Source organism: Mandrillus leucophaeus, unplaced genomic scaffold, assembly GCF_000951045.1.
Source record: "Mandrillus leucophaeus isolate KB7577 unplaced genomic scaffold, Mleu.le_1.0 Scaffold694, whole genome shotgun sequence".
NCBI lineage: Eukaryota > Metazoa > Chordata > Mammalia > Primates > Cercopithecidae > Mandrillus > Mandrillus leucophaeus.
This window is the reverse complement of record NW_012107519.1, coordinates 1,357,869-1,372,102: the sequence shown is the minus strand read 5'-3', so window position 1 is coordinate 1,372,102 and position 14,234 is coordinate 1,357,869.

Sequence of the window (14,234 nt, the reverse complement as noted above, 5' to 3'; positions counted from 1 at the left end):
CTTGCTGGTGGCCCAGCAGCAACTTCCTTCCGTTGCCCATGTAAGCCTCTGTCTCAGTATAGGAAATCTACACACGCATTCACCACCAAGTAATGCCTCAGACACCCTCACACTCTTGAACTTTCCTATGACTATGATACATGCTTTTCAATCTATCTTAAGGTGACCTTCACTTGCACGGAAAGTCTGAAAATGTACAGTCAGAGTTGCGTAACTGTGAGGTTGGCCTATAAAGGAAGTAGCTTTTCTTTTCTTCCTTTAATTTTTTTTTTTTTCATTCACTTGAGGCATTCCCCTTGTGGGCGTGTGATCTCCCCGATGGCAGCAATAGCTCAGGCAGCCACAACCACAGCCCTCAGTCCGCTGCAAGTAAGAGCGCAGAGCACCTGGCCTCCTACAGCCTGGAGCTCCAGCAGTTCCATCTGGTGGCCGCCAGAGCAAAGGCTCAAGGACCTCTAGGCTTGCTCAAGGACCTGAACAAGGCACAGGGGCAGCTGTCACTCCCTGGAGCAAACTTACTCTGGGGAAACCTCTGGTCAAATTCCAACAGCTCAGAATTCCAGAGGTGCCAGGAGAGCCAAAGCGCTCACATGACCCTCCACTCATCAGCACACACACTTGTCTGTGATCCAGGTAGGAAAGTGAAATGTTTTCATCTGAGTGCACATCATGACACAGGAACCAGAAGACATTTCAGAAATAGGTTGATTCAGTCTTGTTACTCTGTGTGTGTGTGTGTATGTGTGTGTGTGTGTGTGTATATATATATGTGTGTGTGTATATATATACACACCACACACACACACACAACAAGAGCCACAGAAACAGGCTGTTTTCTACCTGGTAGTCTTTAACTCTGGTCACACTTTAACATCACCAGGAGAGAAAAACAGGCAAAAAGACATGGTCAAATATTACAATAGCCAACCCTTACATCAAGTTTACCCTGTGCCAGGCACTGTCTAAGTACTTAGTCTGCAAAACCCCAAAGAGTAGCTAATGACACTATCCTCATGTTACACATGAGGAATGGGAGTACTGAAGTGTTAAACAACTTGCTCAAGATCACATAGCTCATGAGTGGCAAAGATAGAGTTTGAATACACCTAACAGTCTGATTTCAGACACCAAGCTCTAAACCACTGTGTTTCACAAAAGAAAAGTTACAAAGAACCAAAAAACATATGAAAAGATGCTTAACCTCATCAGGGACCAAGAGAAGGTATGGCAAAAAAAAAAAAAAAAAAAAAAATACATGCTCAAATACTTGTAGAGTGTACATTGGCCCTTTTAGAAAGGTGATTCGTGAATGTCTAACAAATGTAAACTATGAATTCTCCCTGGCCCAGGATTCCACTTCCAGTAATCTATGCTGCTGGAATACTCAAAAGCTTTGTGTACAAGGATGCTCACAGATGGCAATATCTTTGCAAGGCCCTCTGGCCATCTCTGTATGTGACTCATGGTAAAGTACCTGGCACTTCTTAGGTACTCCAGAACTGCTTGCAAGAATATGCAACCAATAAATATTTATTTATCTAAATAATGATGTGTTATCCAAGTAATTCAGTAACGCTACTAACAATTCAATAGTGAAAGTGTGACTACACCAAGCTTGGCAAAACTACAAGGAATCATAAAAAGGCTCTTCTCTTTCAGGCTCTGTTACGGAGGAAGATGGCCCCACTTGCTGCATTGTCTGGGTCCACCACTGGGGGCCTGATGAGTGCAGCCAATGGATGATACCAGCAGATGAGAGGGTAGGAGTGAGAGCTGGCGTGTTTACGCCTCCTCCTACCCCTTCTATACCTCTGTTGCTCTACGCTGGGTCATGGTTTTAGCAGTGGCTGGAGTTACTTACAGCCCCAGATCTCTCTGGTTGGTCTCTGTCTCATGGCTTTGACTCACATTAGTTTTGGTGATGCTTCTTCTCCTTCAAGCTTAGAGGAGGGAATGGTTTCTACCGTCGTTAGCCTCTGGCTGCCTCACTCCGTCTTCGTTGCTCCACTCACCTGCCCACATGTCTATTCAGAGCCCCTTGCTAAACAGTCTCCGATTGAAGCCCTTGAGTGTGCCATCTTTATTTGTCAAGACCGTAAGTGATTTGGTCTCAGACTTTCATCCAGTGTACATTTGTGGAGGACCTTATGGGGGTTACCAGCATGAGGAAGTCAGTCCCTTCCACCTGTCAGCTCAGGGGAGCAGCTATAGCAGGGGTATTCCATGGGCCCGTGCAGGACCTTTTCCTTCAAATTCATCAGGGGCTTCGCTCTTTTCTAAGTGACAGTGAATTAAGATGGCAACACTTGGTTAAGTAAGTTTTTGTTCAGGTGTCTGTCTCAGATAAATCTAAATCCAGTTAAAACCTCTCTATCTCTAGAAATACCTTAAAAACTTCATTTCATAGGGCAAGTGCAGTGAGTTCAAAGAGGCTAAGGGGAAGTGAAGTGGAAGCAACCCTGCTTCTCCTTGAGTGTCCCCACCTCAGGAAAGGATACTGCCAACCATCTGGTCTCAAACCTGGAGCCCCAGAATCTCTCACTCTACCTCTCTAAACCTCTCCCTGGTCTATCCCCTCCCATCCATCTTCATTTCTACTGCCTTGATCCAGGCTCTTAACTTTTCTTGTTTGCAGTGGTCATAAGGAGTGGATTGTGTTCTCATCTCTGCATTCCAGTCTGGCACAGTGTCTGGCATAGAGTGGGCCCTCAGAAAAGGTTGGTTGCATGAATCAAAGCCTGTCACAGTAGCCTCCCACCTTCCTTCCTTCCCCAGTCTATTGCCCATCTGACATGGTGAGATCTTTCTAAATCAGAGATATAGTTACATCATTACTTAAAGTCCTTCAATGTTTCCACCATGGCTCTTAGCCAGCCAGGGCTTGCCAACCTTTGTCTATAAAGAAACAAATAGTAGATATTTCAGGCTTTGTGGGCCCTACAGTTGGTTTCTGTTGCAACTACTCAACTCTGTTGTTATTGTGTGAAAGCAGCCATAGATGGTACCTAATCAATGAGCTCAGCTGTGTTCCAATAAAACTCGATTCACAAAAACAGGCAGCAGGCTGAACTGGCCCGAGGGCCACAGTTTGCTGCTCCTGCTCTAACAAGTACGTCCAAGCCGGTTGCTGTGGCATCACGACCTGGATTCAGCTGGCCTGAGTCCTGACACTCCTACTTCACACTTTACTCACCATCAATGCCACTTTTCTTCCAATCCTTCCCATATGCTGTATATTTTCAGGTATCTGTGACTTTACATTTGCTGTTCTCTTTCTAGAATCCCTTCTCTCATCTATATGCCTATGAAACATTTATTTTACAAAGTCCCTTGCTTTGAAGGCTTCCCGACTACTCCCCGACCCCTGCCCCCAGAGAGTAACCTCACCCTATTTTTGTTGCCTTAGACCTGTTTCCATTATTAGAGTTCCACCTAACTCAGTCTTGTCGTTACTTGTTGACATGTCTGTATCCAATTATGGAAGGGATAGGCCTGTTACAGAGCTGCTTAGGAAATGTCTGCTGATTGAGTTGAAATCAAGGTGCCCAGTTCTTGACTGTTGCCCAAACATAACTATTTAGTGCCCCTTTTCACTCTCAGAAGCGACCCTATGGAAATGATAAATTATGCAGTTGCCCTACCTTTCTGCACTTTTGTATGGGTGGCTACCTGCTTAGCCTATATGTGGGATCACAAGAGAAGGGTTCAGGATCTCCCTTCCCAGTGTTTACTCCCTTCCCTGTGTCAGTCAGCAGATAGGTGTCCCTGGCCTCCCCAGGCCCAGCACAGAACAGCTGCAGGCCAGGGCCGAGAGGTTGCCAATGCAGGTCCAGTTTTCTGTCTCCACTCAGCCCGAGGAGATAGAGTCAATCAAGACACTGAGCACAGTAAGACTTGCAAGGAGGGTACAATCCCATGGCGACCAGTCAACTCTGCCCTATTCTATGACTCCAGGATAACTCTAACTAAAGCCAGGGCAGGGGGGAGAAAGCAATGGGACTCCATGATCAGTGCAGGAAATCCTCCAAACCCAGGCCCCAAGAGGGTCGGGCCACTTGTGGGGCCTTTATGCACAGAAAGGAAGTATCTTGTTAGAGTGACCATCCCTCTTCAAGAGTAATAGGAGTAGCTCCTGGAAAAGGCGCTCAGGAGAGAGAAAGAGAAACACCAAATGACTTTTTCTCCCTACGCCTCCTCCACTTGTTTGACAAGCAGCCTGGTTGCCCTAGCCTCTTTCCTGAACTTCCTCTCTCCACCCCCGTATTTCAGACACGTCCATCTCTGTTCCCTGGGCCCCTCACAGGAATATGAAATTGTCACCCGGAAGTGGGGCTGTGTAAGAAGCCCTCGCTTCTTTGAAAGCGGTTCCAAATCTGGGAGTGGTTCCCATAACTCTTGCAGCTCAGAAGTCAGAGCAAAAGGCAACTGAATGCATTTGCCAAAAATGTCTCTCTCTGCATGTGAATCCCAAGTGCTATCTATATGGCAATCTTCACAAAACCGCCCTCCTGAAAGGTCAGTCTTATTATTTCCAAGAGAACTGAGCTCGTTCTGACCCCAAGGTTCTAACTCGCGACCTTTTTGTTTAATGCTCCTGCCTTTTTGTTTAATAAGTCTTTTGAGTAGCTTTTGAGTAAGTCCCACCCCAACTCCAGTTGCATTCAATTCTCCCAAATAGACATGCATCCAGAATTGTGTATAAGGCAATGCACTGCTTTAAAAAAAAATGCCAATAGACAAGAATTAAAGCTTAGGAAACAAAGGAATCACACTATAGCAGACATTCAGAAGGATTCTTCAGATGATGAGGACTCACTACAATTTCTTTACAAACTGAAAGTGCTCCTTCACAAATGAACACTTAAATTCAGGAGCACTTTCAGTTAAAGCAAAGGAGTTAAAGCAAAGACTTCAGGAGCCAGTATCAAATAAAGATCATCTCTCAAACTGTAACAGGAGGAAAACAGGAATTAATTTATTCCACACTTTTTAGAAACACCCTCCTCTTTGACTTACATTACATAGAACACAGGTATATGCTTGATATAAAACCAAAAAATAAAATAAAGCTCAACACCAAACCATTTGGTGGCAAAAAGTCGTAAATTCTGAAACTTTAGCAAATTGGTGATTTATTTTCCACCATGCACAAAATGCTCCGTAAATTTAGAAGAGATGACCTCACCTGAACAAGGCATGCTTCCCACTTTCAGAGAGCTGTCCATCTGGAGGAGAGACAAGAGAAATAGATGAATAATTTACATAAAACCAAAAATGAGCTATGTGATCTTGGGCAATTTATATAACCTCATTAAGTCTTCTTTCTCATCTTTAAAATAAAAAATACGCGTCACAAGATCTCCGTGAGGATGAACTGAGATGATGCAGGTGAAGGGCGTAGTACAGTGGAGGGAAGAGCTAGGACATCATTCCATATTAGCTGTACTGCTCTTGGTGGCTCTTACCATCATCTGTATTTCCCTTACATTGCCATCATAGAAAGTGGAAAGAAGAGATTATTCTATTCAGTAAAATCAAGAAACAATGGATGGAGGAGGTAGAATCTGAGCTGGATCTTAGGGGATAGGTGGGATTTTGGGAGAGGAGATGGCGTTCAGGAGGGGCAGCCCATGAAAAGGATGTGAGTCAGGTTCAGCATGAGGAACAGTGGAGCCTGGGTCCTTGAGGCCATGGACAGATTTGGCTGGCATGAAGGATATCTTTTTTTTTTTTTTTTGGAGACAGGGTCTTGTTCTGTTGCCCAGGCAGGAGTGCAGAGGCGCAATCTTGGCTCACTGCAGCCTTAACCTCCCAGGCTCAAGCAATTCTCCCACCTCAGCTTCCCTAGTAGCTTGGACTACAGGCAGCCACCACCACACCTGGCTAATTTTTGTTTTTTTTTGTAGAGACAGGGTTTCACCATGTTGCCCAGGCTGGTCTTGAACTCCTGAACTCAAGCAATCCACCTGCCCTGACCTCCCAAAGTGCTGGGATTACAGGCATGAGCCACCGCATGTGGCTGGCATGAAGGATATCTAACAGGGAGAAAAAAAGAGGCAAGGCTGGAAACACAGGCTGAAATAAAATTTTGAAAGAAGTTTAACCTTCCCAAATGAGGTATTTGAATGTTACCCTATTGGCAACAGGGAGCAGCCAAAGGTGTTTGAGGAGAGGAGTAATATGCTGTGAGTTATATTTCAGATACAATTCTTCTGGTAGCAGTGTACCAAAGGGACAGCAATAGAGAATCCAGGCAGGCTACTTGGCTATTTTAATGGCCTGAGTAAGAAAGAGTGAGGGCCTAAACAAGCCAGAAAGTCTATAGAAAACAAATAAAGGGGATAGATGGCCAAAACACTTTGAAGGAAGATCGGCTGACCTAATTCAAAGGAGAAAGAGAGAACTGACTCCTCTTTTGGTGATTTAAAGACCTTCGAACTTGGGTACAGATACCATTTTAAAAGTTAGAAAATGCAGGAAGAGGAACCAGTTCAGGGACAGGAGAAAAACCATCTGTTGCTATAGTGTGTGAGGTTAAGGCTTCCACTGGCAAGAAGGCCTTGGATAAAAATGAATTCTCTGTTTCCTCTTCTGTGAAATGGAGATATCTGAGTGTACTCCATAACTTATACAGTTAGAGTTACCGATTCCTAAGTATGAGCTTCTCAGGGGCTAGAGTCTCTTTACTCATGATTCATGGTTTGGGGAGTGGATGTATGACTCACCCCTGTGTACTTATTTATATCCATTACTACTTACCCAGACAGCCTTGAAGAGACTTGCAAAGTCAAATATGGGCCCAATATTCCAATACCTGAAAAGAGAGATGGGTTTTGTCTGTTTTCTAAACATAGTTCCTTTGGCATATAAAATTCCAGCAGTAGTTATCGAAACCCTATAGTTTCTTGTCAAATTGGATGAAAATTATAGTACTGTATCAGTCAGGATACAGTCAGGAAAATAAAAAATACTGGGTATTCTAACAGATAAAATATAATATAGGGATTTTAGTCCTCCAATAGACATTGGAGGACTAAAAAGGCAAAATAAACACACTGAGCTAACACCAAGGTAGTAAGTTCAGGAAGTATCCACCCCAGGAGAACCAACAAGAAATTGGAGTTATCAGAACCTACAAGCTCAGTGGGGGGCCCCATGGAGCTGAGATGCCAGCGTCCGTGGAAGCACTGCCCAGCTCATGCTGCTCTCTGAGAGCCTGCATTAAAGTTGGCTCTGGAAGTGCCAGAAGAAGGTGAACTGGAACCCACTGCCACTGCTGGGGTGAAGGGCCATTACTTGCAGAAGAAGAGCAAGTCCTCTGTCCCCTCTCCCTGTCCCCCCTTGTAATAACCTAACCTGAAGCCAGCTAACGAAGAATAAATGTAGTTTGCAGGCCAGGCACGGTGGCTCACGCCTACAATCCCAACACTTTAGGAGGCCAAGGGGACAGATCACAAGGTCAGGAGTTCCAGACCAGCCTGGCCAACATAGTGAAACCCTGTCTCTACTAAAAATACAAAAAATTAGCCAGGCCTGGTGGCATATGCCTGTAGTCCCAGCTACATGGGAAGCTGAGGCAGGAGAATCGCTTGAACCCAGGAAGCAGAGTTTGCAGTGAGCCGAGATAACACCATTGCACTCCAGCCCAGGTGACAGTGTGAGACTCCGTCTCAAAGAAAAAAAAAAAAAAAGAAATATAGTTTGCAAAGTCCCAGGATCACAACACAACAAGGAAAGTAGAGAAGGGTGGATTTGGAGCTGGAAACCAATAACTTAGTAACTGATATGAGGGAATTTACATAGCACATGGACTTGAGAAATATCAGATTGCTATGTTATTCTCTGAACAAGCAACCACAAAATAAAAAACTGTTTCAGATAATGGAGTACAGACTAGAAATATTAAACTACTCTCCCATAAGCCTCAAAGAAAAAAATTAAATGGATACATTGTGGTGCAAAATTGCTTATGGTAATGTATAGGGATCAAGGTGGACATATCCTGACATGACCTACCCCCTCAGTGATTTATACCCTCATCTAATTCCACCCCATCCAATGTAGCGAAGACCTGAGAATTGCTTTTAACCAATAGGATATGGCAAAGATAATGGGATATTGCTCCCTTGATTATGTTATAAAATTCAGTCTTAGCCGGCTGGACTGAGAAAGAGTCTCCCACCAGCCTTGAAAAAGCAAACATCCATGCTGGGACTGGCCGGTGGCCTCTAGGACCTGAGAGTGGTTTCCAGCCAACTGCCAGTAAGAGGCAGGGGGCCTTGGTCATACAACCTCAGGGAAATGAATTCTTCCAACAGTTTGAATGAGCTCAGAAGCAGATCCTCCCTGAGAGCCTCCAGATAAGACCACAGCCGAGGCCAACAGCTGATGGCAGCCTCCTGAGTGAACCCTCAGCAGAAGGCCCAGCTAGCCTGTGCATAGACCCCTGACCCAGTGAAACTGTGGGATAGTAAACCAACATAGGAATAATGTTTATTTCTCTATTTTCCATCTATAGTCAACATTGACCTCTTATTGAGCATCTACCACAGGCTAGATATTTCTAGTCTTCAAGAAGCCAGTTTAGTAGGAAAAACAAACAAGTAACCAGAACATTCCAGCCTAGTGTGATATGTTCAGGATGTAGGTGAGTCCGGGGGACTGCAGGAGCCTGGAGGAGGGCAGCCTGGCCAGAGCAGGGGCCTGGGGCAGCCTTCAAAAGAGGAGGTCTTAGTTAAAGGAAGATTAACTAGTTAACTAGGGAAGGGGGCTTTAGGCACAGGTCCAGACAATTAGATTGTTCTTGATTGCTGATCATTTTTCTCCAACTTCATTATATGTAACAGAAATCAGAAAGAAAGAATTCAATACAAGTTCTTCCTTAAATTGTTTTTCTTCCATCAGATTTACACTCATATTACAGCATTCAATTGAAAATCCAAAATCCAGAAGAGCCTAAAAAAATGTGTGCTTGAGCTTAGATGTGTCTCCTGATAGAGATTAGATTTTTAGTGATTGTTTGTCTTAATAAACGGTACTTCCTCTTGAAACTGTGCCCAAAACAACCTTAAAAAGTTCCGATTTCATGAAACGTGTCACTTCCTCTCCACTCACAGCCCCCATTTTCCTTCCTTCCCCTGGGTCTCACTTTTTTTTTTTTTTTAATGTAACACTTTCGTGTTTGTAATAATACCCGTCCTTGGCAGGCTGATGTGATATAACTCCCAGTTTTCTGGGGAGAGTTTTGTGATGCAGTGAGTTTTGATCTCAGCCAAGGTCACAGAGAGGGTCAGAATTCTACAACAGAACCGAGATTTGACCCCTCACCCCAGAAGCCTCAGGAGGGGCCCCACAGTCATTTTCTTGTCATCATCTGAACTTGGAATGGCCTCCCACCCACACCCAGCCTTCCCTGGTGCCTCCTTCCCTTCCCATCACTTCACAGAGCAGTTATTCAGGGTCTGCGTGTATGAGCAGCTCAGCCATGTTGCATGACCTACTTTGGCATTTTCACACTACTCAGAGAAACTTTAGGGCAGAACCATGATAGTAGAGAGAAGCCTTCCTCCCAGCCACACCTGGCTCAGTTTGGACCTGCTTGCCCTGAACAAAGGAGCAGAGGACAGAGTGGATGAAAAGACAAAGGGGAGGAGCAAGGTGACCACAGCTGGCCTTCAGCAATGCCAAAGTGACCAGTGCAGGAACTCCTTGAATGTTTGGGCAGGGACGTAAGGCACCTGTCTGTTTCACATCTGCTAATCAATTTCTTATCAAGTCATCATGGAGGCTGTTTGGGGAGGAACCCTGTCTTCTGTGAGTTTTCTAAAGCACCCTGTCCTCTTCCCACAAGGACAGTATAATTAGTAACATCAAACACTGCAGGCTACCATCTCCTGTAAGGTGGGCTATTAACTTTTCAGAGGGCGTGAAGAGATACCACTCCTATTTCAAATAAAGCTAATGCCAAGGAACCCACATTTAAAGTTCTAAAACAGCAGCTACGCACCCACCACCACCCACAGATCTAGTGATAGAGATTTTTTCTTTTTCCGGCTTGGCCTATTATTTATTTAGAATCAGAACTGATTCCTATCTGGATGATGTAGTCATTTAGGCTGACATCTCAAAGCATCCGACAATAGAGTCCCCTCCCTCTTAAGAAGAACCAGTGAGATACTATGACAGTGACCTCTGTGACTGAGGGTGGGATTTTGCCAAATCCAGGAAGGCTCCTGCATTGACCATTATCACCTACCTCCCCCAACCTTGCTGAGATCTTGCTCAGACCAGGAATGCCTAAACTGGAGGTTCCGAAACACGGGCAGAAACAAAAGTGCTGGTTCCTTCCCAGGCATCGAGGACTCATTTCTGTTGGAGCCCTGGGCCTGGACACTCCTCCAGCCATTGGTATTGTCTTTGAAGCCAACTTTATGATTTCACACTTGGTCTGGTTTACGTTTTAATGTCCTAAGTGGAAATCTTGGGAAGAATAGTTGGAGGAGTACATGGGTAGAGGAAGAAGAAAACTGAAACTCTCTTTTAAAAAATACAATTGAATTAAGAATTTAGAATTACATTTTAACATAACAAGCTCTAAGAGAAAAGTTTCCTTAAAGAATAGACTTTTGCTGTATGTCAATTAGTGAGCCTGTTCTTGCGGTAGGTTTTCTCTGCTGCCTCAGAGCCAAATCTTCAGCCTCCCACACAGATCTGTGAAATCAATTGTCTTCCCCAAACATGTGGTAACCACAGAGAAGTAAAATTAATAAAACTGCTCCAAAAGATGATTTTTAAAGATGACATTCCTATTCTCGCTTCAAGCTTTCTTTCCTGAGGCCAAGTAGGGGCCCTGAAGTGGGAGCAGGAGGGGTTTGGTGAGAATTTGGGACCCGTATCTTTTTTATATTTAAGTTTTAGAGTTTTAGTTTCACTTAGTTGTTTTGGGAGAGAAGGAGAGCAGGGAGGAGTTAAAGGTGATAAGGAGGAGGCCAAAAAAAAAAAAAAGGGTAAAGAAAAGAAAAGTCAATCAAGTTAGGACTGTCATGCCTGACAAACATGCATGTCAAGCCAAGGGGGTCTGGGGTCCACTCAACACCCCCACACGCACCTTCATTTGGTTGCCCGCCTCCCCTGCCTGGGTTGAAGGCTACCACTGAGGGTGGCGTGGCTGACATACCGAATCTGCCACCCAGTGACGTTCCTCGGGAGCAGGCCCCGCTCAGCCCAGGCCTGACAATGGCAGCTTAAGACAGGCAGAGGCCATCAGTCTCCATTACGAAGACAAGGTTTTCCTCCCATATTATCCCGTCTGTCATGTCCTCCTTAGACACCAAAGGCATGGCTGTCTCATACATCATCATCATTTTCTCTCCACAAAGATGGAGAGCCCCAGGGAGGGGTCCTTTTTGCTCAGGGTCCTGCCATGGATGGCCAAGGGCCTTCCCTCAGTGACAGAAGCAATGCTGAGCTGCCAAGGGAGACATTTGCATCCCTATTAGGCCCGGGGCTTTGAAGGTGGGGGAGGAGGGACCTGCCAGCCAGTTTGTAAATCAGAAGCTCAAACAAACTTCCACAATCTCTGGAGGCCTGGAGAGTACTCCTGTGATACCAAGAGGGGAAGGAGAGGGGGGAAAAAAAAGCACCTCAAACGTAGAGCTCCGGAACATACATGCGTTTATTTTTGGCAGAGAAAAAGATACACTTAGTCTTGGCAGATACACAGTCTTGTCACTGAAAATTGGAATATTATTAATAGTAGTTATATTAAATTAAGCATTGGGTGCACAATTTTATCGAATTCTCACAACAGTATTGTTTTACATTTATAGGACATGTTTCAGGAGACAAAATTAAGGCTTACTTGACTAGCCAGTCTAGCCAGAATTAGAAGAAACCCATTTGTCTGACTCTAGGCCGGGCACAGTGGTTCACGCCTGTAATCCCAGCATTTTGGGAGGCCGAGGTGGGCGGATCACTTGAGGTCAGGAGTTTGAGACCAGCCTGGCCAACATCTCTACTAAAAATACAAAAACAAAAACAAAAAAAATTAGCCAGGCCTGATAGTGCATGCCTGTAGTCCCAGCTACTCAGAAGGCTGAGGTGGGAGAATCGTTTGAATCCAGGGGACAGAGGTTGCAGAGATTGCACCACTGCACTCCAGCCTGGGCGATAAAGCAAGAAAAAAAAAAAAAAAAAAAAAAAAAGAAAAGAAAAAAAAAAAAAAAAACCTCTTTGTCTGACTCTAGATCTTGATGCTGACTACCAAAATGTGTTAGTTGGTCAGATATAGAATACCCTGGAACTTTTGCATGTGTCCTAAATGATCATGTTAATAGTTACTACTCATAAAGACCTTCTATATGTCGGACCCTGTTCTAAACACTTTGCTTGAATATTGTCTTTTAATCTGCACAGGGAATAGCATGCTGAGAGATAGGGGTTATTGTGATCATTATCTACATTTTACAGCGGGGGGTACTGAGATTTCAAGAAATTAAGTAACTCACCAGGTCCTCACTAGCAGTTGGTAGAGTTAGGATTCAGACTCAGGAACTCCACTGATCACAAATAGCCAATATAATCACTGAATTGCTTGAGAAAGTCTAGAGTAGTCCCAGGAGAAAGGGCCCATCATGTAGTAAAGGAATGCAGTTTTCATCATTGGGTTCCTCACTGATGTTAATTTGGATGAAATCAGCTGAAAATGAACTCATGGGACTTCCCAAAGGAGCAAACTTGTCACCAAACCAGGATGAGGAAGATCCAGGTCTTCCCTTGGGTTCGAGAGGGGAAGCCAAATAGCTTATGGTAGGTATGAGTTCAGTCCTTTCTTAGAATCAGCTTGCGGAGCCACTGCTTGCTCTCTAGTGGTCACTGCCACTGGGGATGACCTGTGAACAATCGGGCATGAGGAGCCACAGCTCTTAGCATGCCAGCGGGGTAATCTATTATTTCTGCCCTTTCTTAGCTAGAAGGAGGCACTAGCATTGTCCTGAGCCCCTAGAAATTTGACTAAGTAATCCTACAACACAGAATTTGTGTGAATTATCTAAAATTTCAGAGGAAATTTTAGTTATTATGCCATTCATCATACATGTGTAAAGCTCCCAGCTCTGTGTCTTCCCCCTACCCCTAGATTAGTGTTGAGACAATAATGAAGGCAACAGGCCTGTGTAACCCATTTCAGTCTGCAAGAAATCTCGGAAATGTTCAACCTCAAAACATGTTAGTTGAACCATGGCAACAGTCCAGGTGGAATCTACACAAAGTAAAGTTCAGAGATTTGAGGTAAAACTACCACCTTATCTCGCCAGACTACAAAGTCATAGTAACCCACAATAAAGGACATGATGTAGAGATCTGCTACGAATTTCCTGGTTTTGTTTATTCATTGAATCAAAACTAAAAGTAGTGTCTCTCCTCTTCCTTGTAAACCATACACTTTAGGAAGAAAAATCAATAATATTCCCAGCCAAGATGTGCATGTTATATCATAAATACAGCATTATAGACTCTTTGAATGGGGTGTGATTTATAGTTGGATTCTGGCAGCTGCTTTGAAGCCGTACAATTTTTCACTTAAGGCTAATTAGAGGATTCTTAATTAGCAAATCTTTCATCCATTAGATTAGACAATAAAGATTTTTCAAAACTACTGTAATATTTAGTTCTCTTTTTCTCATCTTAACAAAACAGACTAGATATCTATCATGTATAAAAAACATCTCTGTTCAAGCTTTATGAAGATCATAGCCAGGAGATAGCCAAAAGAATCGAGAAATGTGAACTCTCATCCCACCCTTGACACTGCCTTCTTGGGACATGTTCTTTCTGGTCTCAGCTTTCTCATCTAGGAAATGGAGAAGATTAATTAGATCAGAGTTTCTCAGCCTTAGACTCATAGTTTGGAGAAAACAGTTCTTTAGATGTCTAGCAGCATCCTCAGCCTCTATCCACTAGATACTAGTAGCACCCCTACCCCACCACACATACACACCAGTTGTGACCATCAAATATGTCTCTAAACATTGCTAAATGTCCCTGGGGGGCAAATCACCCTAGCTGAGAAACAATGAATTAGATCAGGAGTCATAAATGCCAACAAAGGTAAAGCTGTTTTACAAATGAAAGAAGAGGATCAGGTAAATAAAGACCAATTCAAGAGCAAGTATCCTATCAAAAGGGGAAGACACTCCCCATCTCCAGTGAGTTCTTATTATGTCTCACTATTGTTC